Source organism: Xenopus laevis, chromosome 6L, assembly GCF_017654675.1.
Source record: "Xenopus laevis strain J_2021 chromosome 6L, Xenopus_laevis_v10.1, whole genome shotgun sequence".
Taxonomy (NCBI): Eukaryota; Metazoa; Chordata; class Amphibia; order Anura; family Pipidae; genus Xenopus; species Xenopus laevis.
Window position 1 is genome coordinate 144303154 of NC_054381.1, and position 27613 is coordinate 144330766.

The 27613-nt window shown below is 39.2% G+C and overlaps 1 protein-coding gene across 2 annotated transcripts in view; it reads right to left on the reverse strand.

The window, feature by feature from the left end:
• rspo2.L (R-spondin 2 L homeolog) overlaps positions 1-27613 on the reverse strand; it is an 86177-nt gene that overhangs the window by 39864 nt on the left and 18700 nt on the right.

Here is a 27613-nt window from a genome sequence, read left to right on the forward strand (position 1 = left end):
TACAAAGTCTTCTCAGAAAGGTAATAAAATAGAGGTGCATTCAAATGTATGTTGCTGTTCCATTTAGGTTGGCATGGCTCTTAAAATCTGCATTTCTGAAGGATATAGTGATCTAATTGACTATGAGTTGACTCAAGCCCTGCCCAGTTCACAATTGGTGATCATACAAGGAACTACAAGGAAAGCTTTCCTCAAAATCTTGCTGACCAAAACCAAACTCTAAACACTCCACAAAAATACACACTTACAGCATTTTGTTCCCTTGGCAAGCTTGCATAATTGTCAAAGCACAAGGTCTTTGTATGTATTAAGCACACAAAGTGCGGCGGCTTCATGATGTCTGGTAGGCTTAGATCTCTAGAGAAACTGCTTTGAATAGAAAGGTTACAAACTCATTTATCAAAATTTGGATTTGAAGCATAAACAACTAGAACTTCCATCCACCCCTCATAGGTGGCAAGAAAAATAAAACTGTATTAACTTCTTAAGGGGAAGAAAGGTTGATGTTGATCAAAAGTTGTTTCAAGACACGGTAGGATCCAGTAACAAAGTACGAATAGATTAGCAACTCGAGAGTTAGTAAAGGAGAACCAAACCACCTGCTCACAGTGACACCAACAGGCCCTGTTTTGCTTAATGTCTACGTGCCAAAACTCTCAGGCATCGCTGAATGGCCTATACATTTGCTCCTGGAAAGGCTCTAGAGTAAAGGATTTTTTGGGAGGGTAGATTTTATTTTAGGCTGATTTAGGAAAAAAACAAAAAATCAAGCAAGGGATTTTCAGACAACTGCAAAAAGTAAATCAACAGCAAAAATATACCAACCTACAATACTGGGGTTAAAAATTTATGGACAGGAACCTGACTTCAAACTCTTAAGGATGGGTCAACATGATCCCTTTTCATACAGAAAAATTAACAATATTTTTAAACAAACAGAATAAACCATTAATTCTCAGCAGGTCTTGCATCACATAACCGACTCCAATTCCAAAGAAAGATTAGGAAATACAGCTGTAAAACATCTGATTATATCGGGACAACTCCCTCTATAAATTTTGCAAAAAAAAAATCTGGCCAGTTGAGGATCTAGAGGATCTGTAGTCAAATGATCAATGGTCCCTAGAACAACCTGACCAATCGCTGACCAAAAGGCCAAACATTTTCCTCAGTATGATGAGATCAATGTATAGGTTTCTGAATTAGGACAATATCTGATACTATGGGAACCTGGCTCTGAAACTTGTAGTTCTACATATGTGTATACCACACACCCCGTCCATGAAATCATGAATAACTAGTGTTTCAACATAAAATGTAGTTCTCAACCAAAGTGGACTTCATTTGTCAACAAAGGTGCAAGTTAGCATCAGTGCAGTGGTTGCAATGGTTGCTCAAAATGTATGAACCTTACTATGGCACACTCAACCTGGTCAAACTTAAGGCCCCCATACACGGGTCAATAAAAGCTGCAGAAAGACCGAGTCGTCAGCCTATTGGCCAATGTGTGGGGCCCTCCGACGGGCATCCCCGATCGATATTTGCCCCGAAATTCGGCCAGATGTCAACCGGGCAGGGTAAAACATCCCATTGGATCACAGCCACATCTGTTCATTGATTGATTGATTGTCTCCATTCTGATCCGACCGTTGGGCCCTAAGGCCTCAATGTGGGCATATCGGGGAGAGATCCGCTCGTTTGGCGACATTGCCAAACGAGCGGATCTCCCTATGTATGGCCACCTTAAGTTTGCCTCTCAAAGAAGAAAATCTTTTGTCAGCTGATCCTCAGAAAAGAATGTGGAAATGTATTTGCTACATCTACAACTTTATACTTCCTGATCTTCTTGCCAGCCGAGTAACTACAAACTGGGACGTACACTCATGAGTTCAAGGTTCACACAAGCCCAATAGATTTGGCAGCTCACGGAGGGATTTCCATGCAGTGAAACTACATGCCATTTGTTTGTTTATAAGATCTCATTTGTTATAGGAAAAGAGCATTGTACCGCCATCTTTCCTTATTCACAGGGTCCCTGGCTTGGGCTAACATAGAGTAACATTTTCTGATATTACTCTGTGAATGTGCTATGGATGTCTAGTAAAAGAAAAATAAAAGTGTTGGTGCAGACCCAGATATAGGTGATTGGGTTCAAAGGGGTGCTAACCCCCTACAAGAGAATCTGCCTTTCCGTATCTTTTATCAAGTACAAATTAAGAGATTACAAGCAGTGAATTGAGTATTAACGTTTCGCCATTACAATTTAAATCATCAAGATTAAATAAAGGCTAGAAAATATAAACAGATATATCAAATATTGTACTTTTTCTCTGATATGAATTACTGTAGACATAAATTACTATCTTACATAACTAAGAATTCTTTAGCCAAAAGACCTCATTAATCCAGAACAGTGTCAGCAAAGCATGTAAATGCATGGTATTTAACACTGCCATTGTACTGGCTATTAACTTCTCATATACATACGCATGGCAAATTATATTATTGAAGCCAGTGCCACTGGCTGAATTTCAGATACACATTTCCAATTAGATAACCTGACATCTCTAAAACCCATCTATTAAGTACACAGTAATTAAATATCTAGAAAGGAATTTAACTGAACTGTTTCGGTATGTTGCAGCTTCTGAAGCTAAAAATCTGATTGCTGTGTTCAAAGTGCAACAATTTATGATATATGTGTGTAGATGGATGTAAATCTTTTCTATGAGTTATAAAGGCACACTCCTCTTTTTCTGCCTGCCTGGCAAGAATGTCATTTCCAAAAAGTAACAAAAACCAAAATGGCAGCTACGATGAAAGCTCAAACCTCTGCAATCTTTCCCTTACCAGTGACTAGGGAACAACCTGTTGCTCTCCACCCTCTCCAAACAGTGGCTCATGAGCAACATGTCTCTTATCAACCCCTTGGATGAGACCTCATAGCAGGTGCTTATTTTTTTTTTTAAATTCCAGGCTTAGAGGCAAGTTTTGGTTGTATAAAAGCCAAGCAGAGCCTCCTGTAGGCTGCCAGTCAACATAGAGGCTTCCCAAAGCCAATGACAGCCCTTATTTGTCATCCCCAGGAACTTTTTTCATGCTTCTGTTGCTCCGCAACTATTTTTATATTTTAATGTGGCTCATTGGTAAAAAAAAAAAAGGTTAAGGACTCCTGTTGTAGGAGATCCCAGTATGAATGACAGTGCCATGATAAGAGATCAATGTATTTCCCCCAACTATGTAAGCTACATTTACACTACATCTCCCTCTAGTTCAGTTACGTTCTGATGATATGTCCAACCCTAACACATCGCAGCTATAAAAACACAAGCGACCAAGGCAGTAGAACATGAGAATTGTTGAAGTTAAAAAAAAAAAAATGACCTAATTAAACTAGGTGATTCTGGTTTTATTTCAGTCAGCAGAGCAACGTCACACAATGATGTAAACATTTATTATGAACAAGACCCCGTTTAAGCCAGAGATTAAACCCACCCAGTGTACATTCTACTGAAAAAAATGCTTTGAAGTAATCACCATTTCTGGTGTTTGAAGCTGAAAAATAATAAATCTTAACCAAATTAGAGCCTCAACACACACACACACACACACTGTAGAAAGGCCTTGAAGAGGGGACACTTATGTGTGTTTTGAATAATGTTGAAAGCTTTCATTAACTCAACGTTTTAGTGCTTCTGGGGGCAATTCCTTACACTTCAAACAAGCAGTGGTTCTTTAATGTAAATGACATGTTTAGCCTCTATTTTAGGGCTGTTTAGCTATTTAGGCAAGGTATTCACTATGGATGTGTGACCGTTGCTTGATTACTGGTAACGAAGTAATCAAAGAATGTAATGAGTCAAGTGTTTACATCAGAACAAAACTGGAGCTTAAGATCTTAACTTGTGCCTCCGGGTTGAGTGATAGCATTGAGGGTATATATTTAGCCTTCCTTTACAGAACCACAACTGAAAAATGTAATTGCTGCGGTGAGCTACAGAGCAAACTACAAACTGACCTCATAAATAGAAAATATACAAGAGGAAGGTGTATACAATATCCCTATTAGTTTCTCAATAAAGTGCTCCTTATAATACTTGCTACATGGCAGTGTTGTAGTGAATCTTGTAGGCAATCCTATATACTCTAGGCTAAAAATGATCATTAGCTTTAAAAATGACCCTTTTATTAGAGCTCCCCATAGATCTGTTATGGTCCCTGTCTGTGTTTCAAATGAAGGGTTTAGAGCTTATGATTAAGTGATGGGTAAGCATGAAACGCGTTAGGCCATATACATATATGGGGTCAATATAGATTTTAATATGTTTGGAATAATAAAGTTTTTTAGACTTTAAGTTGTGCAAGGCCTATTTTTTGGTCAAATGAGGAGTGGGCTTGTTTTAATAGTCCCTGCCAGACACACAGTGGGAGGGGGATTGCCAGACACAGTCATGTATTCACACAAAGACATACTTCAGTTCCCTATCAGGTCAGCCTACAGTGCACTCTGCCAAGTGCCACCAGCACCCCTGGGAAAGGAGACAGCCGTAAGTAGAACAGTGAGACTAGTAGGATTTTGGAAAATGTCTTAATAAATCAGCCCAAAACTTTAAAGGGGACCAGTCACCCAAAAATATTATTCAAAATCCTATTTTATCACATTAGTCAATCACAATGAACTTTAATTACACTAAGGGGCCCATTTACTAAGGGTCAAAGTGAATTTTCGATTTCAAAAACTTCGAATTTCGAAGTAATTTTTAGGTACTTTGAACATCGAATAGGCCAAAATTCATTTCGAATTGAAAATACTTCACAAAGTCGACCATTCGAAAATCAAAGTACTGTCTCTTTAAAAAACTTTGACTTCACCTTAAACCTGTTGAATTGCTTTTTAGCCTATGGGGGAACCTCCTATAACCTATATGAGCCGTTGGCTAAGTTTTGAGAAGTCAAAGGTTTTTTTTGTAAAATCATACAATGGTACGATTAAATCGTACGAATCAAACGATTTAATCATACGAATCAAACGATTCAAAGGATTTTAATTTTAAGGAAAAAACCTTCGACTTCGACTATCGTACTACACCTATTAGATGGTCGAATTTCGACGTTTTTTCACTTCGAAATTCGACCCTTGATAAATCTGCCTCTAAATAAATTATTGGAATCTTGTTTCCTTCCGTCTGGGAATTCATAATTATAACAAGCAGGCAGGAGCCATTTTGTGGACACTGTTATTAAGGCAAGCCTTGTAGTGACGGGCGAATTTGCGCCGTTTCGCTGAAAAATTTGCGAATTTCGCGCGAAATTCGCAAAACGGCGAAAAATTTGTGAAACGGCGCCAACGTCTCGTTTTTGACGCCGGCGCCCGTTTTTTACGGCGGCACACGTTTTTTCGACGCCGGCGCCCGTTTTTCGCGAATTTTCGCAGGCGTTTCACGAATTTATTCGCTGGCGGCGAATCGCGCGAATTCGCGCCTGGCGAATAAATTCGCCCATCACTAAAGCCTTGTATAATCTCAGAATCTTGTTTGTGCACCAGAATGGGGGACCCGATGTCCATCCCCATGCCCTGCCCTCGCCTCCCGGAAAATGAAGTGCTCCGAGTGCCATCCCGCTGGCAATTTACATTCAAGCCGGGGGAAGACAGGGGAGGCAGTTCGGGGAGTTTAATCGCCCCGAAGAAGAGGAAATTTGTCGCTGGGCTACTAATCTCCCCGAATCTGACATGTGTCTCTAAAACACAACACATGACAATGGCACTGGATATACTGTATACCAAATCCATGAGAACAAATTCCAGGTGCATCATTTAAAAGCAAGGTCATTTGGTTTAAAAAAAGTTTCACCTTTTATCATAAAAAATGTTGAGTGAATCCAAGTATCATGCAGAAGGTATGTGTATGGAGTAAAACCAAAGGCCAGGGGGCAGTTAGAACTTTTTGCTATGCTAATCCACAGGTTGTTATTATATAACCTCAGACCTACTGTTGTGGTGGGTGCATGAGAAATTCTCTGGCTGGAATGAAGTAACTCAAGGCTCAGTTTTATCCATACATTAATGACCTTGAAGGTGACTTTGAAAAACAGAATCTCTATTTACCGACACAAATGATGTAATGTAATATGAACCATGCAGGATTTTTCACTCTTCGGTGATTTACATAATTTGGCAGGCGGCGGAGATTAAATATTGATAAAGGCAACGTTTTTGCTTTTGGGGAGGAAAATATGCATGTGTTTTATACCGCTTGATTATAAATTATCAATAGTTTGTTCAACAATAAAACAAATGGACTTTGGGTACACACAATAAACTCTGCTTGCAATATAATATTCAGGTATGGGATCTGTTATCTGGAAACCCGTTATCCAGAAAGCTCTGAATTACAGAACGGCTGTCTCCCATAGACTAAATTTTTTTCAAATAATCCAAATTTTCTTTTTTTCTGTAATAATAAAACAGTAGCTTGTACTTGATCCCAACTAAGATATAATTAATCCTTATTGGAGGCAAAGACAGCCTATTGGGTTTATTTAATGTTTACATAATTTTCTAGTAGACTTAAGGTATGAAGATCCAAATTACAGAAAGATCATTTATCTGGTAAAAACCCAGGTCCCAAGCATTCTGGATAGCATGTCCCATACCTGTAATAGGAAAATCCCTTTTTGAACTAATTTGCCATGTTGTTGATAAATAATAAATTTTCTCACTTTGTACCAGACTAAAAACCATCTACTACTTTGTAGAATTCAGTTTGATTCTGGCAGCTTATCAATACAGCCATATATTCTTTAGGATACTAAAGCCTAAAATGAGCTTATGGCTTGAAATGCTAGAGTGCATGCTTATTGTGCCAGGCCAGAACTTCAGCAGCCCTATAATAATAATGATCTAGATAAGGAGACCCCAACCTTTTTTACCCGTGACCCACATTCAATTGAAAAAAAAGGAGCAACACAAGCATGGGAAATGTTTTGGTAGCCCCTATGTGCACTGGCAGTCTAAATGAGCTTCTAATTGGCAGTACATCTGGTATTTATGCAACCAAAACTTGCCTTCAAACCAGGAATTCAAAAATAAGCACCATTTTTGAGGCCACAGGGATGACATCCTAGGGTTCCGAGAGCAACATATTATTCATGAGCCACTGGTTGGGAATCATTGATCCAGATCTTCAAAGAGGACTACATCGGCTTCCTATCTTCTCATCTGGAAAGGCCATCTTTTGGTTGGTGGCACAGCATAAGCTCAGTGTGCTATGGGCTGCTGTTGAGCAGCTATGCTTTATGTTGGTCATCATCAGGCAGAACAGAACAGAATACAATAAAACAGGGAAATGCTTTAGACATCTTTGGAGGCACAAAAGGGCTGTAGGTGCCTTACAGGGGTCACAAGTCCAAGGCATAAGGTGAAGCAATTCCAGCCAAATCTTTTTTTGAGCATCAGTTATCCTTTAAGGCTTAAGCTGGCCATACACTATGAGATCCGCTCATTTGGCAACATCGTCAAATGAGAGGATCTTTCCCCGATATGCCCACCAACACAGGGCTATATTCTGAACGTTGGCCCTAGGGCCAAACAATCAGATTACAACGAGGAGCAATTGGCTCTGACGGGTCGATCGCCTGAAAAATGAAACCATTCCAATCAATATCGTGGCCAGACTTCGATCGGGAAGACCTGTCGGAAGCCCGCAAACATGTGCAGATAAGCTGCAAAATTGGTCTAAAGGACCGTTATTGGCAGCTTTAATGTGCCCGTGTATGGCCAACTTTAGGCTGGCTTCCCATATTTGCCTCTAGCCTATTAGCTCAATAACTAATTTAAAGAGAGCATTTTGTCTATATATAACCAGCCACTCTTAATAACTGCTGACCGCATGGTAAGAGAACCATTATTCTTCATCATAATCTTAAAAATCACCTAGACAGGACTATTTTACCCACCAGAATTGGTATTAACAAAAAAAAAAGAAAATCTGCTGTTTCACATCACCAAAGTTTAAAGGGATACTGTCATGGGAAAAAAAAAATTTCCAAAATGAATCAGTTAATAGTGCTGCTTCAGCAGAATTCTGCACTGAAATCCATTTCTCAAAAGAGCAAACAGATTTTTTTATATTCAATTTTGAAATCTGACATGGTCCTAGACATTTTGTCAATTTTCCAGCTGCCCCTGGTCATGTGACTTGTGCCTGCACTTTAGTAGAGAAATGCTTTCTGGCAGGCTGCTGTTTTTCCTTCTCAATGTAACTGAATGTTTCTCAGTGGGACATGGGTTTTTCCTATTGAGTGTTGTTCTTAGATCTACCAGGCAGCTGTTATCTTGTGTTAGGGAGCTGTTATCTGGATACCTTCCCATTGTTCTTTTGTTTGGCTGCTGGGCGGGAAAAGGGAGGGGGTGATATCACTCCAACTTGCAGTACAGCAGTAAAGAGTGATTGAAGTTTATCAGAGCACAAGTCACATGACTTGGGGCAGCTGGGAAATTGACAAAATGTCTAGCCCCATGTAAGATTTCAAAATTGAATATAAAAAAATCTGTTTGCTCTTTTGAGAAATGGATTGCGGTGCATAATTCTGCTGGAGCAGCACTATTAACTGATTCATTTTGAAATATTTTTTTTTTCCATGACAGTATCCCTTTAACCATTGCATGTGCAAATGTTTTCATTTAACACCTTGGTTGGATGAGTTCCAGGACTTGTACCAATCAAAGTAACACATCTGTTCCATGTTCCAACACTGCAAACTCTGCACCTTATCACTGAAAAACATATGATGCCGGCTTTTAAGTCTCGATAGAGGCTGCATTTGATTCCTCCTCGTCGTATATAAGGTGACTGGAAATTTACCACAAAAAGGCGTATTTTAATAAAGTGCAGCTGTAAGCCCTCAGACCGACAGCGTTTAACAAAACGAGCAAAGAAACGTTTCTGCAACATCTTTAGAGTCAGTTTTTATAGACACTGTACGAACAAAGATTATTTGGCTAATGAACTCCCGCCAGGAGCCCCGTGGAAGGAACTGAATGGTTTGTAGTCAAGGTCTTTGGAAATTAAAATGATTCGCCCATGATAAGTGTCCTATATCTTAGGGCAATGTTTTATATAAAGCCCAAGCACTAACAAAGGAGATCATTGATGTTTAATCATTATTTTCTTCCTGTTTAAATTATACCGAAATTCTAAGATATAAACTTTTCTGCAGTAGAGCGTCGAAAGGTTTCAGCACATAAGGGGAAAAAATGGAAGGGATTCAGGAAAATAAAACCCTTTTTTCTAGTAGAGATCTTACATTTGGTCTATTTAACAGAGAATTACTGGTGAATCTAAAGTTGGAAAACTATAAAAGACATTTTGACTTTTCAGTCTGTTTATGGAGACAATGCAATGCAGCTCATTCTACTTTAAGGCTCAATCTTTCATGGGAAAATTGATTTAGAAATCTGACAAATTAAAATTGCATTTTTTAAATGTGTTTCATGCATGTATATTTATGTTTTGAAAAAATGTAAGCCCTAATTATGTTTAATACATTTTTGCTTTGTTGTACACAACTTTGCATACCTCCAAACATTCATAATTTAAGACCCTGGTAACCCCTACCCCCCTTTCCATGGCCAGATATGCCCAATCACACCCTTAATCTTCTCACCTAATATCCAGGAAGACCTGTCTTCTTTCCAGTCTACAAAAAGGGACTTTTCAACCTACAAAGAGACAGAGTCAGCCTGGCCATACTGTATATTGAATGAGATGATCAGTTAAATTGGTTGTCTTTGACTGACTTGGCCAACTATTGTAGTTTGGCCTATTGGCTGAAATGGGTAATAACCCATAAACGTAGAGTCTGAGGAGGTAAGATAAGCAATGGGAATGCTATACCACTTGTGACATTGCTCTAAAGCAGTGGCCATTTAGGTGATATTTTTCAAATATACTTAGTTGCTCTCCCATGTATTTTTAGATATCCAGTTTAAAGGTTAGTTAAAGAGATACTGTCATGGGAAAAAACATTTTTTTCAAAATGTATCAGTTAATAGTGCTGCTCCAGCAGAATTCTGCACTGAAATCCATTTCTCAAAAGATCAAACAGATTTTTTTATATTCAATTTTGAAATCTGACATGGGGCTAGACATTTTGTCAATTTCCCAGCTGCCCCAAGTCATGTGACTTGTGCTCTGATAAACTTCAATTACTCTTTACTGCTGTACTGCAAGTTGGAGTGATCTCACCCCTTCCCTTTCCCCCCCCCCCGGCAGCCAAACAAAAGAACAATGGGAAGGTAACCAGATAACAGCTCCCTAACACAAGATAACAGCTGCCTGGTAGATCTAAGAACAGCACTCAATAGTAAAATCCCATGTCCCACTGAGACACATTCAGTTACATTGAGAAGGAAAAACAGCAGCCTACCAGAAAGAATTTCTCTCCTAAAGTGCAGGCACAAGTCACATGACCAGAGGCAGCTGGGAAATTAACAAAATGTCTAGCCCCATGTCAGATTTCAAAATTGAATATAAAAAAATCTGTTTGTTCTTTAGAGAAATGGATTTCAGTGCAGAAGTCTGCTGGAGTAGAACTATTAACTGATGTGGTTTGAAAAAAACATGTTTTCTGATAACAGGATCCCTTTAATATGAACTTAAGTTTAGTGATTATTTGTGGTCCTAGATATTCTTGGAACTGTGGTCGAATGGCAGTGCTTTTTGATGTATCTGTGACCCAATTATGAGCTGTGACCAAGTGGATTTTGAACTGAAAAAGTCTATAAACCACTGCTGTAAAGAATAAAATAGCAGAGGTGTCAAAATAATTAATGCAGCATCAAACCCAAAGAGCATCGTTTTCCGAAGTCGTCCGAAGTTTCCTCGTGAAGCAACTTTGGCGACTTTGGAAAACGAATCAATCTGAGTGCCATCCTGCCAGCATTTTGATTGTAGCCGGCCGGAAGGCTTTTCTTGGAGATTAGTCGCCCGCAGAAGAGGCGATTTGTCACTGGGCAACGAAATCCCCCCGTATCTTAGCGTGTGTCACTCGCCTAAACAGTAATCATGTTCCCTCACAAGCGTCTTCCCTCATAATTTAAATCTTCCATCCTTCTAACCAGTTTAGTTGCACATCTCTGCACTCTCTCCAGCACATTTATATCCTTCATAAGGACTGGGGCCCAGAAATGCAATACAAACTCATGGTCAGCAGTGGGTTTATATCTAAATAACATTTGTAGTACAGACAGTATGGAGATATGGTGGTTCTTCTGAAACAGAATACAGCAACAAAAGAATCAAGATTCCAAGCAATGCACGTATTTAAGACAACCTGAAAGTTGTTTATAAAATCTGAAATCAAATGAAGTGTGAGCAATAGAAAGGTAGCCCAATGTGCTTATCATTTTGCATGACTGTGCCAATGTATGAGTGGAATTCCTTTGTTTATCCTGCAGTTCTAGAGAGTCCAGCCACAAAGAACAGTGTTTTCCCATGGTTTTATGTCTAAGCATTAACGATGCACACATTCTAAATCAAATTTATGTTTACTAATAGTGCCAAACATCTAATCTTCTAGAATAAATGGCATACCTTAAAATACTGTAAGTAGGCACGTTCAACAGCTTCACCTCCATGGATGAAAATGCTGCATCACCCTAGCCCACTGGTTTGCTTTAGAAACAGCACTATAGCAACTCATATTGTATAAAAGTCCTTGGTAGGATCAAGGTGATTGGCTGCTGACCATACACTGCTCATTGCTTGGTCAAGAAGGGAAATTAAGCTTTTCTCAAAATGTTGGATTGAAAATAACCAAGTATGGATCGCTGCAGTTAATAGTAAGCCAGTGTTTCACCCCATGTTGACCAGGTGTCTTATTACATTAGAATGGATAAAAATGAGGCATGGAATATGTTAGAGGACAGGGTCCAACTCCCATTGCAGGAAGTCAGGGCTCTAACTAAAGGGTGAAAATGACTTAAACCAGGGATGTCTGATCCAGCTATTGTTGGACTATATCAAAGAATGATGGGCAAAATCTAAAGGTTGGACAGCCCTGACGTGTACAAAATACTCTCTGTGTTTATCTACCTCTTGTAAGGTTGTCTGCATCTTTGTTCCCTGGAAAGATCTTTTTAGAAACCTCCACATTTACCAAGCCACAATGTCTTGCAACCTTCATGAGCAATGTGTTTGGTGGGGCATGGGGACAGATTAGTTTGTGCCATGATTGTCATGATTAAATACCCAACTGACCTTAGAATAGCAAAGCAATTTATAATTTCCTGTAATAACCACCCAAAGCAAAAAAAAAGAGGAATATAAAATGATTTAGGGTGCCATAAACTATTATAAACATATTTAATGCTTAAATATAAGCATATATACAGAAAAGAGTAATTAACTCACCCGAAAATGTAATCAAAGAGATTGCAGAGAGGCCTTAGTAAATAAGTTAATAAAATAGCTGCACAAGTTTGATCCCAATGCCCCAAAGCCAGTTCATAAACAAAACCCATAAGTTTTCATTTCCACAGTTATTTTCATCTTCTTAAAACTATGCAAAGCATGAGTTGGTAGCTGCACATTAGCCCTGTGGTGTTTAGGGTTTTTACTTTAATTCAAATGATTCCTGAAATGTCATGAAATGAAATGATGATGTTTTTTTTTTTTAATAAATAAATTTATGGCAGCAATGGAAAGTTTGCCCATGGGAGAAGCTTCATCTGACACGTATTAAACCTCAGCTGAACATTCATCTGCCATGTATTGAACTCCATGTGAACACCTGTCTCTGATGGACATTAAAGAAAATAGAATAAAAAGAATGCATTTATTTTATACTCCCATTATAAATATTATTCAAAGCCTTATAAAATTTCTATAAACACATTTTAAATTGTTAAAGAATGGATGGGGTATAGAATAACATCTGAATTTAGTTATTAGAATACAAAAAGAGGTTGCACAATTTGTGCTTCGTTGGTTCATGTTCTCACTTTAAGGACAGAGACAACGTGGAGTTTCGGGGAGATTCAATCACCCAGTGACAAATCACCTCTTCTTCGGGCGACTAATCTTGCCGCAATGCCTTCCTGCCGGCTAGATGGAAACTTCAGGTGACTTTATAAAACTAAGAACTCCAAGTGCCATCCGGCCGGCGATTTAGATTCTAGCTGGCGGGAAGGCATTGCGGGGAGATTAGTCGCCCGAAGAAGAGGCTTTAGGCGACTAATCTCCCTGAATCTCCACGTGTGTCTCTGCCCTAACTCAGATAATCTAGAAATCACCATCCAAGCCACTCCTGTTTAAGTTTTATGCTAATTTAAGCAAATTAGCATTCATCCCAAATTCACTGCTTCAAGGCTTCTTTAAGGAGGCCATCCTCAACGTTTGGGGCTTATACTGTTAGCATGTAACATTTGTTTATATTGTCTCAGATAATTATAGAACATTTGATCTATAGTACACATATCTGTATTCTGGGGTGATCACAAACTGCCTGAGCCAGAGGTGTTGATGTATCCTAGACTTTTCTCAGAGATGGAACACAAAGTATTATTATCACAAAGGATCAGAAGAAGATCCAAAGTAGACCCGGACATAAGACCACTCTACCTAGGGCATATTCCTCTGGTGTTAATGTGGAGCACCCATAAAATAGGCATTGTGACTACTAAAAATAGTTAAAATCTTAAGGTGCCCATCCACTGACTTAAAGACAAACTTATTGGAGAGTACATGGGGCCCCATGGGCTTCTGCGATTGATATCTGGCTGAAAATCTGAGGTGTTGATTCCAGAAGGATCAAAAGGATCAATGGCCACATCGGTTCATTGCCACAGTCCTTGATCCCACCACTTGCATTACAGGCCTTGTGATCTAATCATAATCAAGAACTCACCATCCTTGTGTGCGTAAGGTACATCGTATAATACATAGACACTGGCCATTGTTAAGGAGGGCATATCCGGATATTTCTGAGTTCTTGGAACCTCCACTTATGTCGTATAAACGACCACGCAGTCTGAGAGACAGGCTTGTTAAATCAGATTTGGGCACAGCGAAAGTGAGTCCTCAGAGACTCTTGGCTCCACTTAGGAATGGCATGTACCCGTGTGGTAGATGCACTCAGTGTTCTAGTGTGATACGCACCAATGCCTTTTCGCATCCTTATACAGGAAGGAAGTTTGACATACAGGGTCACTTCACTTGTGATTCGGAGTATGTCGTGTATATGTTGAAGTGTCCATGTGGGCTGGCTTATATTGGTGAGACCATACAACCGATCCACGATAGGATCAGCCAACATAAATCTACTATACGCAAAGAGATGGTGAAATTACCAGTTCCACTTCACTTCCAGTGTGCACGACATACTGCAGCGAGCCTGAGATTTTTGGTGATAGAGTCTGTTGCCCCCCACGTCGGGGGGGCAACAGACTCTTGTTACTCCAAAGGAGGGAGAAATTTTGGATACATGCATTACAGACACTGCATCCTAGAGGTCTCAATAGGGAATACGACTTGTATGCATTTATGTAAATATGAATTTTGTGAATATGGGGTGGGCAAAGGGACTTTGTATGTTAGCACACAGGGAGATACTGTTACTCTTTTCTGACCCTATCATGATTGACTCAATAATGTTATATGATATAAAATGTTAAGATGTCTATAGTGCTGAATATGTACTATTGCCTGTACTAGCTAATTGTAGTTAAGTACAGCGATGGTTAAATCTAGTGAGACTTGAATTCACCTGTTGAGTGTGTTAATTAGTAACCTTTAAAAAGGTAATGATGACATGATGTTATGTGATGCTTGACAAAGAAGCGGGAGCTTCGAAACGTTGCAGCAATTTTTTGCACATAAAGGACTTTTTTACTTGCAATTGGAGTCTGGACTTCTTTGTTTAAATATATATATATATATATATATATATATATATATATATATATATATATATATATATATATATATATATATATATATATATATATATATAATATACACACACACACACACATTCCACTCTTAATATTTCCATTAACCAAATCCAAAGGCATAATAATAATAAATGTAAGAACCATGCTACTTTAGCTCTGGATGGCTTTTCCAATGTAATTATTTTCTCAAGTAAGTTTGCTTCCAAAATCTTTGTGAAAATTCTACATCATTGCTCCAAGCCTAAATATATATACTGTACTTAGTATAAGACGGTATGTGTATTGCTGATTTTCCAACTTATTTTTAAAAATGTAGCTTCTTATGAGTCATAACATAAAGGAAATATGTATTTGCTGAAAATAAAAGTCCAGAAACAATCCCTCTGTTCATAGGTTTTCCTCCCCACCACTTCCCATATTACTAGGTTCCGATTCCCCGCCAATTAAATTACAGCATTAATACCAGGCATCCTGCTTCCTAAAGTCAATCAAAGCCATTATCTTGATTACATACTGCTCCTGCTTGGGTGGTGTCTTACCCAGCAGGCATAATTGCTCTGCCCCTTCAAGTTCAGTTCCCTCGTGCATATTTCACAGGTCAACAGCAATGTGCAGGCCTCACATGTGATCACTGGTAGGGAAAATACCCACATTACTTGGCCCATGCTCCATACTAAAGGCAAAGAGGAGGGTGGCCAACTTTAGCAGACGTGCATCCGAAAAGTCGATCGCATCAATTTTGATGCTGGCGTTAAAGTCAATGGGCGTCCGAATAGTGTTGACGTGCTGCGATTTTGGCGCGAGTGACTTTTCAGATGTGCATCCAAAAACGACGGCGATTCTCCGCAAATTCGCACCAGCCAAATTTATTTGTCAATCACTATTCACACTATAGTGCCAGGTGACTTTTTACCTCAGACCAGGTGAAGTGCTATAAAGCAGCTAGATCTTCCTCAATCTTCCATCACTTACATCATATCCTGTGTGCCGAAAATGCATTAAAGTTCCAAAAACGCTGGCGACATTTTTTTTTCAAGTGGGATTGGCTGCAAAAGTCCTGACTTGAACTTTTTTGGGGTAAGCGGTTTTCTCCAGACATTTCATAACATATAGAACATTCATTTTACAGTGGGCTCATGTGTAGGACATTATATTAACTCTCTTGTCTTTATTAAGGATCCCTGGACATTTGTAAGAAAAAGTGGTAACTTTAAGCATTTGCAGCAACATTTATAATAAAGACGTCCATACAACTTTAAATTACCCGCCGTATGCAAATTGACCTAAGCGCAAGATCACTAGTGATTTTTCGTTGGGCACAAACGAATGCCGGCGATCTTCGCTATGAAATGCTCGCACTGCCGAAGTAACGCTAGCAAAAATTCGCCAGCATTCGCCGCCCAGGCGCAACTTTGCATATTAGTGAATTAGCGTAGTAGTAGCAAATTTGTGCCTGGCGAAGTGGTGCAATGTGTGAGAAGTGGTTGCTGGTGACTATTCGCCCTTTAGTGAATCTGCCCCGTAGACTCTAAATTACCCATACTCAAGTCATAAAATTGTTATTAAAATGGCTTTGCAATAAAACTTGAAGCAAGTATCTCTCAAAATTTAGGTAATGCTCAAAAGCCTTGAAGTACATGTATTGTCTCAAAATCCTTCCATCCACAATGGGCTCCTAGAATGTCCCTTTAAGGAGATGACATTGATTTAATGCTATTCATGAAAAGAAAAAGATTCCAAAGCAAAACCTTGATACACTCATGAGCACAGAATGGACTGATAACAATTAATAATATTAAATGTCATATTGGTGACCATAAAAAGGAAGTGTAGCTTTAGCTATTCACATAAACACGTCTTGGGTTTGGAGGGATTTAAGTAAAATTTTTGTTTTTAATTTTGATTGCAATGTAGAATAGAAACCACAGTTTATTGCTTTGAAACTTTAAATGTGATATAATGCCAGTATCCATTTATACAATTTCACAGGTTGTAGAAAGCAAACCCAGATACGGCCTTCACTGTATTTTTAGAGATTACAAAAGAATTGGAGTTGTTAATGCACCACGGTCTAACTAACTAACCCTCTCCCCTCCCACCTTGCGGATATATGACCAATTAACAAGTAGGTTTTGTTTAATAGTTACTTTTATGTAGATAAGGACTTCTTATAACCAACAGGTCGCAACCCAAGAATGAGTCACCATGCATTTTAGACTGGGTTGCCATGAACCTTTTAAATATTTTATTTTCCAACTATACAGTCTATTTACTATGCAGCATTAGTCAATAAAAGAAGATATGTTCTTTCAGTCCACACCGCATCTTAGTTGACACAGCTTGGTGCCCCCCTCCCCTTAAAAGCAAAGTCAAAAAAAGAGAGATAAAGAGAGTAAGAAGCTGTCACTCATTGGGATGGATCGTTTACAACGTTAATCTGAGATGCATAAGCCAAAAAAAAAAGATCAGCCGGTCATTTAACTGTAAGATTGTTATTACTGAACAACAGCACTTGTATAAACTACTAGCAACTGATATGATGACAACACAAATCTGAGCCGAAGAGCCCTTCCTCAGGTCAAGCTTTGGCAGGAGCTAATCCTTCTCAGGTGATATTGCTTATATTCCACCACATTCAGTTGATCTCCTCAAATATTTTCCTTTCTATCCTCTCTAAGCCTTCCACAAAGATTTAAGCAGCACAAACTCATGTATTTCCACCACATATTAAGTTGCAGTTTTGTTTCAGAAGGAAGCCAGTTGACACAAATCAGTGCAGAATAATGAGAATCTTTTTCTGCAGTAGTTATCGTATATTGGCAAAACATTGAAGATCATTCTTTAGTATAATTAAGTGATAGTAGTGTTTTATTTACTCCTGTTGTGTTTTCTATATCTTTAACATAAGTGCTACTGACTCTGCTGGCAGTTTCACCCTCATTTTAGAAGCTACTGTTTACTGGCTACGAGGTATATTTATCAAAGAGTGAAGTTAATAGTGAAGTTCTGCCACTAGAGTGAAATTCCGCCACTTTCCATTAATTTCTATGGGATTTTTAAAGGGTGAACTTTCACTTTCACGCATTGATAAATATGCCTTTCAAAATCCCATAGAAATGAATTGTGAGCTGCGGAATTTCACTCTAGTGGCGGAACTTCACTCTTTGATAAATTTACCCCTACATCTTTACTTACTAGTGTTGACCCGCTTCCAACACACACTTCAATTCATAGTAGGGTTGCACCAAATCCAGGATTCAGCCCTTTTAAGAAGTATTCGGATTCAGCTGAATCCGTCTGCCCGAAACCAAATCCTAATTTGCATATGCAGATTTGGTTCGGTTTTCAGCAGAATCTTTCGCAAAGAATTCGGGGGTTCGGCCAAATCCAAAATAGTGGATTCAGTGCATCCCTAATTCATAGACCCACATCTGACATCATGAAAGTAGGCAGGGCAGGAGTCCGCCTATAAATAGTGGCCGGCACAGTAAGGTCACAGGTGGGGAAAAAGAAAGAAAAGCTCCAAAACAAACAGTCCTGTGGGTTCTGGGAAGGCCCGCACATCACTAATACTTTATACATTCTACCTTCTGTCTTTTACATAAAGCCAGTAGGGGGTTCAATAAATGCCAAAACGGCATGGCCAGGCAGCCCTGCTAAAAGTGGCCATAGATGCACAGATAATATCGTACGAAAAGAATTTTCGTCCAATATTCGTTGCGTGTATCGTGGAAAAAGAGCCGACCAATATCGGCAGAAGACTTGGATATTGGTCAGCTCATCGATCGGGCTGGACGGAAAATTTTGATCCGGTGCCTTTGAAGGGATCCACACATCGCCCATTGTTAGTGCTGAATCGTCAGATACAGATAGAATTCTATTGTTTCTTCCCGTATATCTACCTGTATATCTGACGATTCAGCTCTACACGTGTGTATTGAAATGAACAATCTTTCTTGGAAAGATCTTTTCCAAGAAAGAACGTAATTGTTACGTCTATGGCCACCTTAACACTAAAACAGAAAGTAATTGAATATAAAGATGCAGTTGCACAAGAAACCACCAGCTTGCTCAAAACTGGTACAGCAGTTACATAAAACCCAACCAGCACTTGAATTCATATTCATATGTAAAATTGATTGTTTTGACCCTTAAAGACCTAGGTGAATGTTTGTCAGACTTATTTCAAGCACCCTTTGGAGGTCCAATCTTTGCTCAGTGTCCTCCTAGCTCAAGCCATAGTTATCTTATGACTGTTACTGTTACTATCTATTACAGTAAATAAGTATTCATCACCAATCTCACCTTAACCAACGTTGGGCTTTCAGGTGTATCTAAGAGTAAAAGGCAAAGTATTCCTAAATCTCACTCCTACTGGCCTTCAGGTTAAGCCCAGCTCGTCAATGCTCAAGCCCCTTCATGAGGGCTAGCCCCACAATATTCTAGGTTCTATAGAGATCTAATTAATAGCACAAAAGGATCCGCAACCGTGCATACATTTTTTTCTGATCACATCAATGTGAAGAGCATATGAATAATCACTGATAAATATCCTAATTTCTCACCATAAGGGGGAACATTCTTTTCCATCCTTAGAACTGTGGCATTGATAGCAAACTATTTTAAAATGATAGATATGGTCAGAATTGACCAGTTATTGTCCATGTGGTCCTACCTACTAACAGAATTGGATTTTTTTTCAATAATAAAGGAGCGAAGTTTCTCCAGGCTGCTTCCACATACTGTATGTCCCATCACACTCTTTACTATACATTAAAATAAAAATGAAAGACAACTATTCTAAAAGGCTGAAATAAATTATCCAACCAGTTCCTAGACAGGTCCAATTGACATCCATAGTCAAACCACACAAGTGCAATTAGTAAGAGTCTATTACGAAAGGTCTGATAGAGATACAGATCACTTAAGTCTTTCAGATTCATATCTTTGTCATGTCTCTCTTGTGCTGAAAGTAACTGACTCATTTCCCAGGAATACTGGACTTAAAGTATTGAGTAATTTAATTTCATTGCCTAGCTAAGCCAATAGACATACATCATTAATGTTTTATTGCCACCACTTGTTTATAGTCATTCCATTTGTTGAACGGCCTTCATTTCTTACTCATAGCTCTTAGGGCTGAAGCTACCAAAGTAACAGATGGCAAATCTTCATTAGAAAGCAGACAAATTACAAACATCTACAGTCTGAAAGCAATCCAAATTGTTTTTTGATTGGTAGAACCAATGACTTTTAAGCAATGACAATATAAGATATTTGTGATATGAATGATATTAAAGTGAAAGCAGCTTAGCATTTATATCAATAGGAACGTGGACTTGTTTGTTCATTTGAATTTCTATTTAATTTACTCTTAACTAGATATTAAAAGTGGAAAAAGTAGATATTAAAAGCATTCTGTGTTCACAGAATGCACCAGATATACACAATGCATTATTGCAGTTCAGTGGAGAAGCCCCTGCAGCTTGAAGCTACTTGAAGCTATTCTTTACAAACTTTAAAGGGTCTACAACAGTCTGATGGAGGTGCATAATAACCTAATGATCATGATATGAACATGAGCTCACAAAACTGCCTGTTATGCAGTAAAGCAGTGGCTTCCATACGTTCTGGGCTCACGCCCCATTTAAAGTCTAATCTTTTGACCAACACCTCCGTTAGTTCATTATAAGGTTTTCAAATATGTATCAGGAATTATGTAGTCATTGCAAAGACAACAAATGAGTGTCCATCCCATATCTAGCTTTCTAAATGACCTTCAAGATGGGCTTCCAAGGGTATGAGGGAGACAAAATAGATATTCGCAACAGATTTCACCCTAGTTGGTCTTCAGGATGGACCGATTTGGTGTCGCTCCCCACAACTTGAGAACAACTTCAAATTAAACAAATATACTAAATGGCAATGGTTATACAATAGTAACAGATTAAACTGTAGCTCAGCAAAATACTCAACATCAGTAAACCAATTTAACAGCAATCTCTCCACAAATATCAGTTAGGGTCCACACACAGGTGGTCCATTTCTCTGTGTACTTATTGTAATCTTCTTAGGTGGAGCTTAACAAAGTTAAAACTAGCTTTCTCTGGTGAGTATAGCCCTAAAGGCCGACGTTCCTCAGATTGTTCTTCTTTAGAGTCTACCTACGTCAAGCTTTGTACAACAGCTCCACAATCATCCATGAAATGGAGCAGAGAGAGAAAGGTCAGAACTCCCATCTACAGTATATATACTAGAAGGTCACATAGAATCTGTGCAAATATATCTTATACAAGAATCAAGTGGAGCTACTTATGTTTTTGCAATATCTCAATCTCAGGGAAATACCACCCAGAAAGATTGACTTTAATTCATCAGGGAGTATCATTCTGGTAGGGATAACCAATTTGCTATACCCTTATTATATATTCTATTTATTAACGTAAATGTATGCTCTGTATATAATTTACTCCTCTAAAGGCTTATCTTGGCTACATACACAATTTGTGAATACAATCTAACCACAGTACAAATCTGGTACTCCATTCATCTGCACCTGGATGCATCTTGTCTTGCCTGAATGTATTATAATTCATCAGCTGCATCGGCAGCTTTGGAACATGCTACAAATCTACAAGAACATAAAATGCCTGTGGGCATTATAGCCTTTCGGAAATATAGAGGATAAACACTACTGATCTCTCTCTAACTGCACAGTACAGGGTGTACTTTAAATATATAAAAAAAATAACCTGGCTCGAAATCATCACATTGTCTTTTAAGAGATCTGCTTTATATTTTAGGACTCAATATGATCACAATGAGCATGAATATTAGCCATATTTATTTTAATGGATTATGATTAAATAAGAAAAGAACTGGAGGAAAAGTGAGCGTTTCTTTTACCCAGTGATGCTAAAAAGGTATGTTTTGCATACACGGCACAATACAGGAATATGTAGCCAGACCATTTAGCCGACTCCTCCTGCGATCATATTGACTAAAAATCTTCTGGACATAATCTGTAGCCTTCAAGCCTATAGCAGCGTACCTCAATATTGTCACTGAAGCAGCGAATTACGTTTTTCAGATTTTATTGTCTATGTGCTACAGGATGGGATATTGCTTGGGAGATATAATAAGGGATGCACCAAATATCAAATTTGGGAGATGTGATTTTATAGGCTACTCTACAGGATGGGATATTGCTTGGGGGATTTAATGCACCAAATATCAAATTTGGAGATGTGGAGGAATACCATATGCTCCACAAAGAACTTCCCATTAAACTGAAGCTAACTTTTAGGGGGTTATTGAATGCTGAAAATTCGAACAATTTGTTTCTTTTTAGTATAAAATCTGAATTTAAAAAATAACACAAATTTTCCTGAATTTATTATACCCCCAAGGATGGAAAAAGTCTGAATCCGAAAATCCGGCATCTCAGACCTGCAGAGGTTGCATATAAATCAATGGGAGAAGTCCCAAAGATTTTTTCGTCTGCCATTGGTTTTGCGCAATAATCTGAAGCTTTCTGGGTTTTTGGGCAAAAGTAAAAAAAAAAAATCGGAGTTTTCAGGTGGAAAGTCCGAAAAAAAAGTCGTAAAATTCGTATTTTTAAGATTTATTCCCGCAAACCAAATTTTCCGGAAAGTGTATTAATAAATAAGCTGAAAAAACCTGTGCGGATTTGGTCTCAGTTTTTTTTCAGAAAAAATTGAGATAAATTGGAACTTTGATAAATAACCCCCATAAAGTCACATGATGTATGGATTTGGTTTGGCTGAACACTAAAGATTTTGCTCAATGAGATAAAAGAGCCTTGATTTGGTTGAAACCTAAACAAATTTTTGAATTAGGTTCATTCCTACAACTATTACAAGAGTATTCAGAGCTCCCTATCCAAGAGGTGGTCCCACAATGACAGGATTTTAGGCAATATCCAAGATATTTAGATATTATTGTAAGCTGGACCCATGGGTTGTTGGTTTCCCCAACAGTTTCACAACAGTGACCAGGTGGTCTCTGTTTAGTGGGATGATTGTTTAGATATTAGTCAAATTTGGCCAAACATAAGTGGTGAGACTGAATTGCTATGGTTTGACAAACTGAAATTTTTATTCTATGACCCCCAAAATTTTCAATTCATGTAAGTATATTAATAATCATGCAAAGTTGTCTATAAATATTAGCATGAAAAAGGCTGAATTAACTTGCATTCTCCACTAGCCTTATTGGCAAAACGTAATCTCTAAGCAAACACAGTGTCACGGTACAGACACTTCTAATAAAAACTAGTAGCCAAGCCACAGTGTATTATTTGGAAACAAACATTGAATCCTGCACATCAATTGTGGAGCATTGTTCAGCTAGATATTCCTGTTTAAGACACTACAGTAAATGGAACACATAATTATCCATTAATATCAATATATGTTTATAGAAACATGTTCTGGACCAACTCATTGATATAGAAATAAAACCTTGTCCGTTAAAGTTCTGGGGTGAACATTAATAGTTTATTATCTTATTACATGTACCACCATGGTGATAATTGAGTATATGACCTGGCCTGCTTTAGAGAGGGGGGGAAAAAACAGGGAATTATATTACAATTATATTACACAATACACAATTATATTACAATGAGTGTTCATGGTTGGAGTCCCCTCCCTAATGACCAGACAGTTAGTTGTTCAAATGATGGGCAATCCCGCAGCATGCCTGAGAACTTTCATAATATTACATCATTTTTTAATAGTATTTGTCCCACCTCATGAAAGCGCCGGAGATAACATCTCAGACACGCAGCACTGTTGGCCCAAGAAGTAACAAGTCTGTTGGTAACAAGTCTGGCCCAAGAACATTAGTCTTAATGGTTACGCATATGGCTTCTCAAGCTCCACATATTGATCTTTATAGACAGGACCATGGTTGGGGGTTACTTAAAAAAAAACACTATACTGAATACAATAAAAGCCATGGTTTTGATGTGGCTGTTGGATTGTTTGCAGTTAATTAATGTTGCATGCTGAAAGCTATCACTGGCCCACCAAGCAGAACCAGATAGAGCTTCCACACTTCCCTATATGACCATAGATAAGAAAATAAAACTGTTACTCAGATGAGGCTCACAGCACTGAGGTCAGCAAGACCTCAAGCTAGTTCAGTTAACTGTGTAACTAGTTTCCCTGGAGAAACTTAAACTCAAACCAAATACTAGGTTTTCTGCACATGCCCTCGTTCCACTACGAGGGAAGCCAGTAGAAGTAGGAAAGTGAAAATTGTGGACAGCTGGTAAGTGAGAAGACAGCAAATTTAGGACATGATTATTCTGCAATGGAAGCCAAAGATAAAATGGAAAAGAAGAAACTACAGATTCCTTTATTGCATGATGACTGGTGGAGGCTACCTGACCAGAACAATCCTTATGGACCTTCATCTCCACCCTGTAATGTCATAACCTCCTCCTCAAGAAGTCAGCAAAGCACATGGCCTAGTAGTCAAAAGGATTTGGTTTAAGATGACTGGAGACATATCTAGAGCAGGAAGGGAGGAGCACTTTGCAATTAGAGAGGACTTTTTTTTTCATAGTGTCCCTTTTAAACGGCCCATTAATGGATCTATGATATGGATTTCCCCTCAATTCCCCTACCCTATGGGAGCACATGGAATTTCTGAAGCTCCCAGTTTAAAGCCTGCATCTGTTCTGAAAATCCATATCAGTTGATAATGACAACTAAGGCTCTCAGCCATTTGAACTTTATTTTTTCACTAAATAACGCATTTCAGCAGCAATTAAGGATGATGGATCCAGTGTTACACCAGAGGTTTTAGAGGCCTGGGCAAAAACAAGTCCTCAAGTAGAGCCTTCTTTAAAGTGAGGAAGGAGGGTGGTATTCATTTGATTTGGAGGCAGTTACAGATAAAATTACAATATCCCAATGTTAAGAAAGTTCACCAAGAAAGCACATTAAACTGGACTCCAGTTACTCAAAGGGGCCCACTGTTTTGTGGGAACAGGTAGGTAGTGTCTTACATACTCACCTGAGCACTAAAATAATAAAGTCACAAACAGGTCAGAGTCAAGTAAGTAACATCTCAACGTACTTTTCACACCAACCCCTTTCAACCAAAACAATTTAGCTATAATGAAGAAAGAGTCCAGTTTGGGAGCGGTGAAGGCCACAGATTTAGTTGACAATCACAAAAACTATTTAAAGAACATAAATACCATTATTACCTACAGTCAAAACAACACCAGCCTAACAATACCAAAGAACCTACATGAGCCTCCAAAAGTATTTTGTGACTCCACCCTGGTTACGTTTTTATACAAAAGTCAACTTTTAACCTCCCACAATTTGAGTTCAGATAAATGACATTATCGTTGGACAAAGTCTCGTAATGTCTGACAGTGACTTTCTTGTACCTCTTGTCATCGCCCAACACAATGAACCAAATCTAAAATATTAAAGTTATACAGCACGTCGGTATATTACTTTAGGTGTTTAAATTATTTATTGCAGCCTTGGCTTTTGTCAGTTAATAACCAGTTGTCCTGGTAAGAAAAAAAAGACAGATCTCAATGCATTTCTACACCTCGTTAAATAGATTTTAATGTATAACATTAGATGAAGTAAATAATCGATCCGATTTCCATTTGGGCCTGAGCGCAATTGATTTTTTGAGTCAAACAGTTGACACGAGCCAAGATTTGTATTTCATTAAGAAAATTCTATTATGCTGCATCTGAGATTATGTAATAGAGTGTCCTGAAAGCCAAAGATATTTCTGTGGCCAATGCCCCATGGTGATCATTTAACCATTAGCAGATGTCCTGCAGCATGATGTGGCACTATTCTAAACATTTCACTATTTAACAGTCAATCGGTAACTCTTTAGATTAGGGTTGTACTAAAAACACGCAGAGGTACATTTAGCCTTCAGTGCCTGTATATCCCATGGGTAATGTCTAGAACCCTTAAACATGCCTGTGATATTTCACTGGCACCGAGGGTGAACCATGAGGGCTGGAAATCAAGATCTAATAGTTTTGGGCTACTATGTGCGGGTGATTTATTTGGGTAAGGCTCTCCTTATTTGACAGTCTGGTCAACCACTCCCTACTATACCACAGCCACAGTCCCTTCCCAGAGACTATTATCCCACTGTTACTATAGGCACCATCTCTCCCTACTATACCTGCTATCCCACAGTCACACTCCCTTCCCAGAGACTATTATCCCACTGTTACTATAGGCACCATCTCTCCCTACCAGGGCAGCCATTAGGGGGGGACAGGGGGGAGAGTTGTAGGGGGCCCCGAGGGTAAGGTGGGCCCGGCCACGCCACACTTACTTGATTAGCCGGGTCCCCCATCTTTCTGAGAGCTGCTGACTTCGGGAAGGCATGGACTTTAAGAGGCCCTGGCCACCAATTTTCTTATAATGTGGGGGGGGGGTAAGGGGTCCTAGCCATCAATATTTTTTAATGGGGGGGCCCTGGCCACAAATGTTTTTTTTATGAGGGGCCCTGACGACCAATATCTTTTTATTTTTTATTAACATGTGGGAACCCTAGCCACCAATATTTTTTTTGTTTTTTTACTGTGTGATGGGGGGCGGATCTGTGGGGTGGGGAGGGCGGACCTGTAGGTGGGGCTTGCAGTGGGCACAGCCCAGGGGCCCAGGAAATTTTGTTGTATGGGGCCCTGTGATTTCTGATGGCGGCCCTGCTCCCTACTATACCTGCTATCCCACAGTCACACTCCCTTCCCAGAGACTATTATCCCACTGTTACTATAGGCACCATCTCTCCCTACTATACCTGCTATCCCACAGTCACACTCCCTTCCCAGAGACTATTATCCCACTGTTACTATAGGCACCATCTCTCCCTACTATACCTGCTATCCCACAGCCACACTCCCTTCCCAGAGACTATTATCCCACTGTTACTATAGGCACCATCTCTCCCTACTATACCTGCTATCCCACAGTCACACTCCCTTCCCAGAGACTATTATCCCACTGTTACTATGGGCACCATCTTTCCCTACTATACCTGCTATCCCACAGTCACACTCCCTTCCCAGAGACCATGACTGCCATCAGAAATCACAGGGCCCCATACGCCAAAATTTCCTGGGCCCCCTGGGCTACGCCCACCGCAAGCCCCACCTACAGGTCCACCCCCCACCACACAGTAAAAAAAACAAAAAAATTTGGTGGCTAGGGTTCCCATGTGTTAATAAAAAATAAAAAAAGATATTGGTGGTCAGGGCCCCCCATAAAAAAACATTTGTGGCCAGGGCCCCCCCATTAAAAAATATTGGTGGCTAGGACCCCACATGAGAAAAAAAAATTGGTGGCCAGGGCCCCCACCCCCACATTATAAGAAAATTGGTGGCCAGGCCCCTTAAATGTCCATGCCTTCAGCAGCTCTCAGAAAGATGGGGGGCCTGGCTAATCAAGTAAGTGTGGCGTGGCAGGGCCCCCCTTACCCTCTGGGCCCCTACAACTCTCCCCCCTGTCCTCCCCTGATGGCTGCCCTGCCAGAGACTATTATCCCACTGTTACTATAGACACCATCTCTCCCTACTATACCTGCTATCCCACAGTCAAACTCCCTTCCCAGAGACTATTATCCCACTGTTAC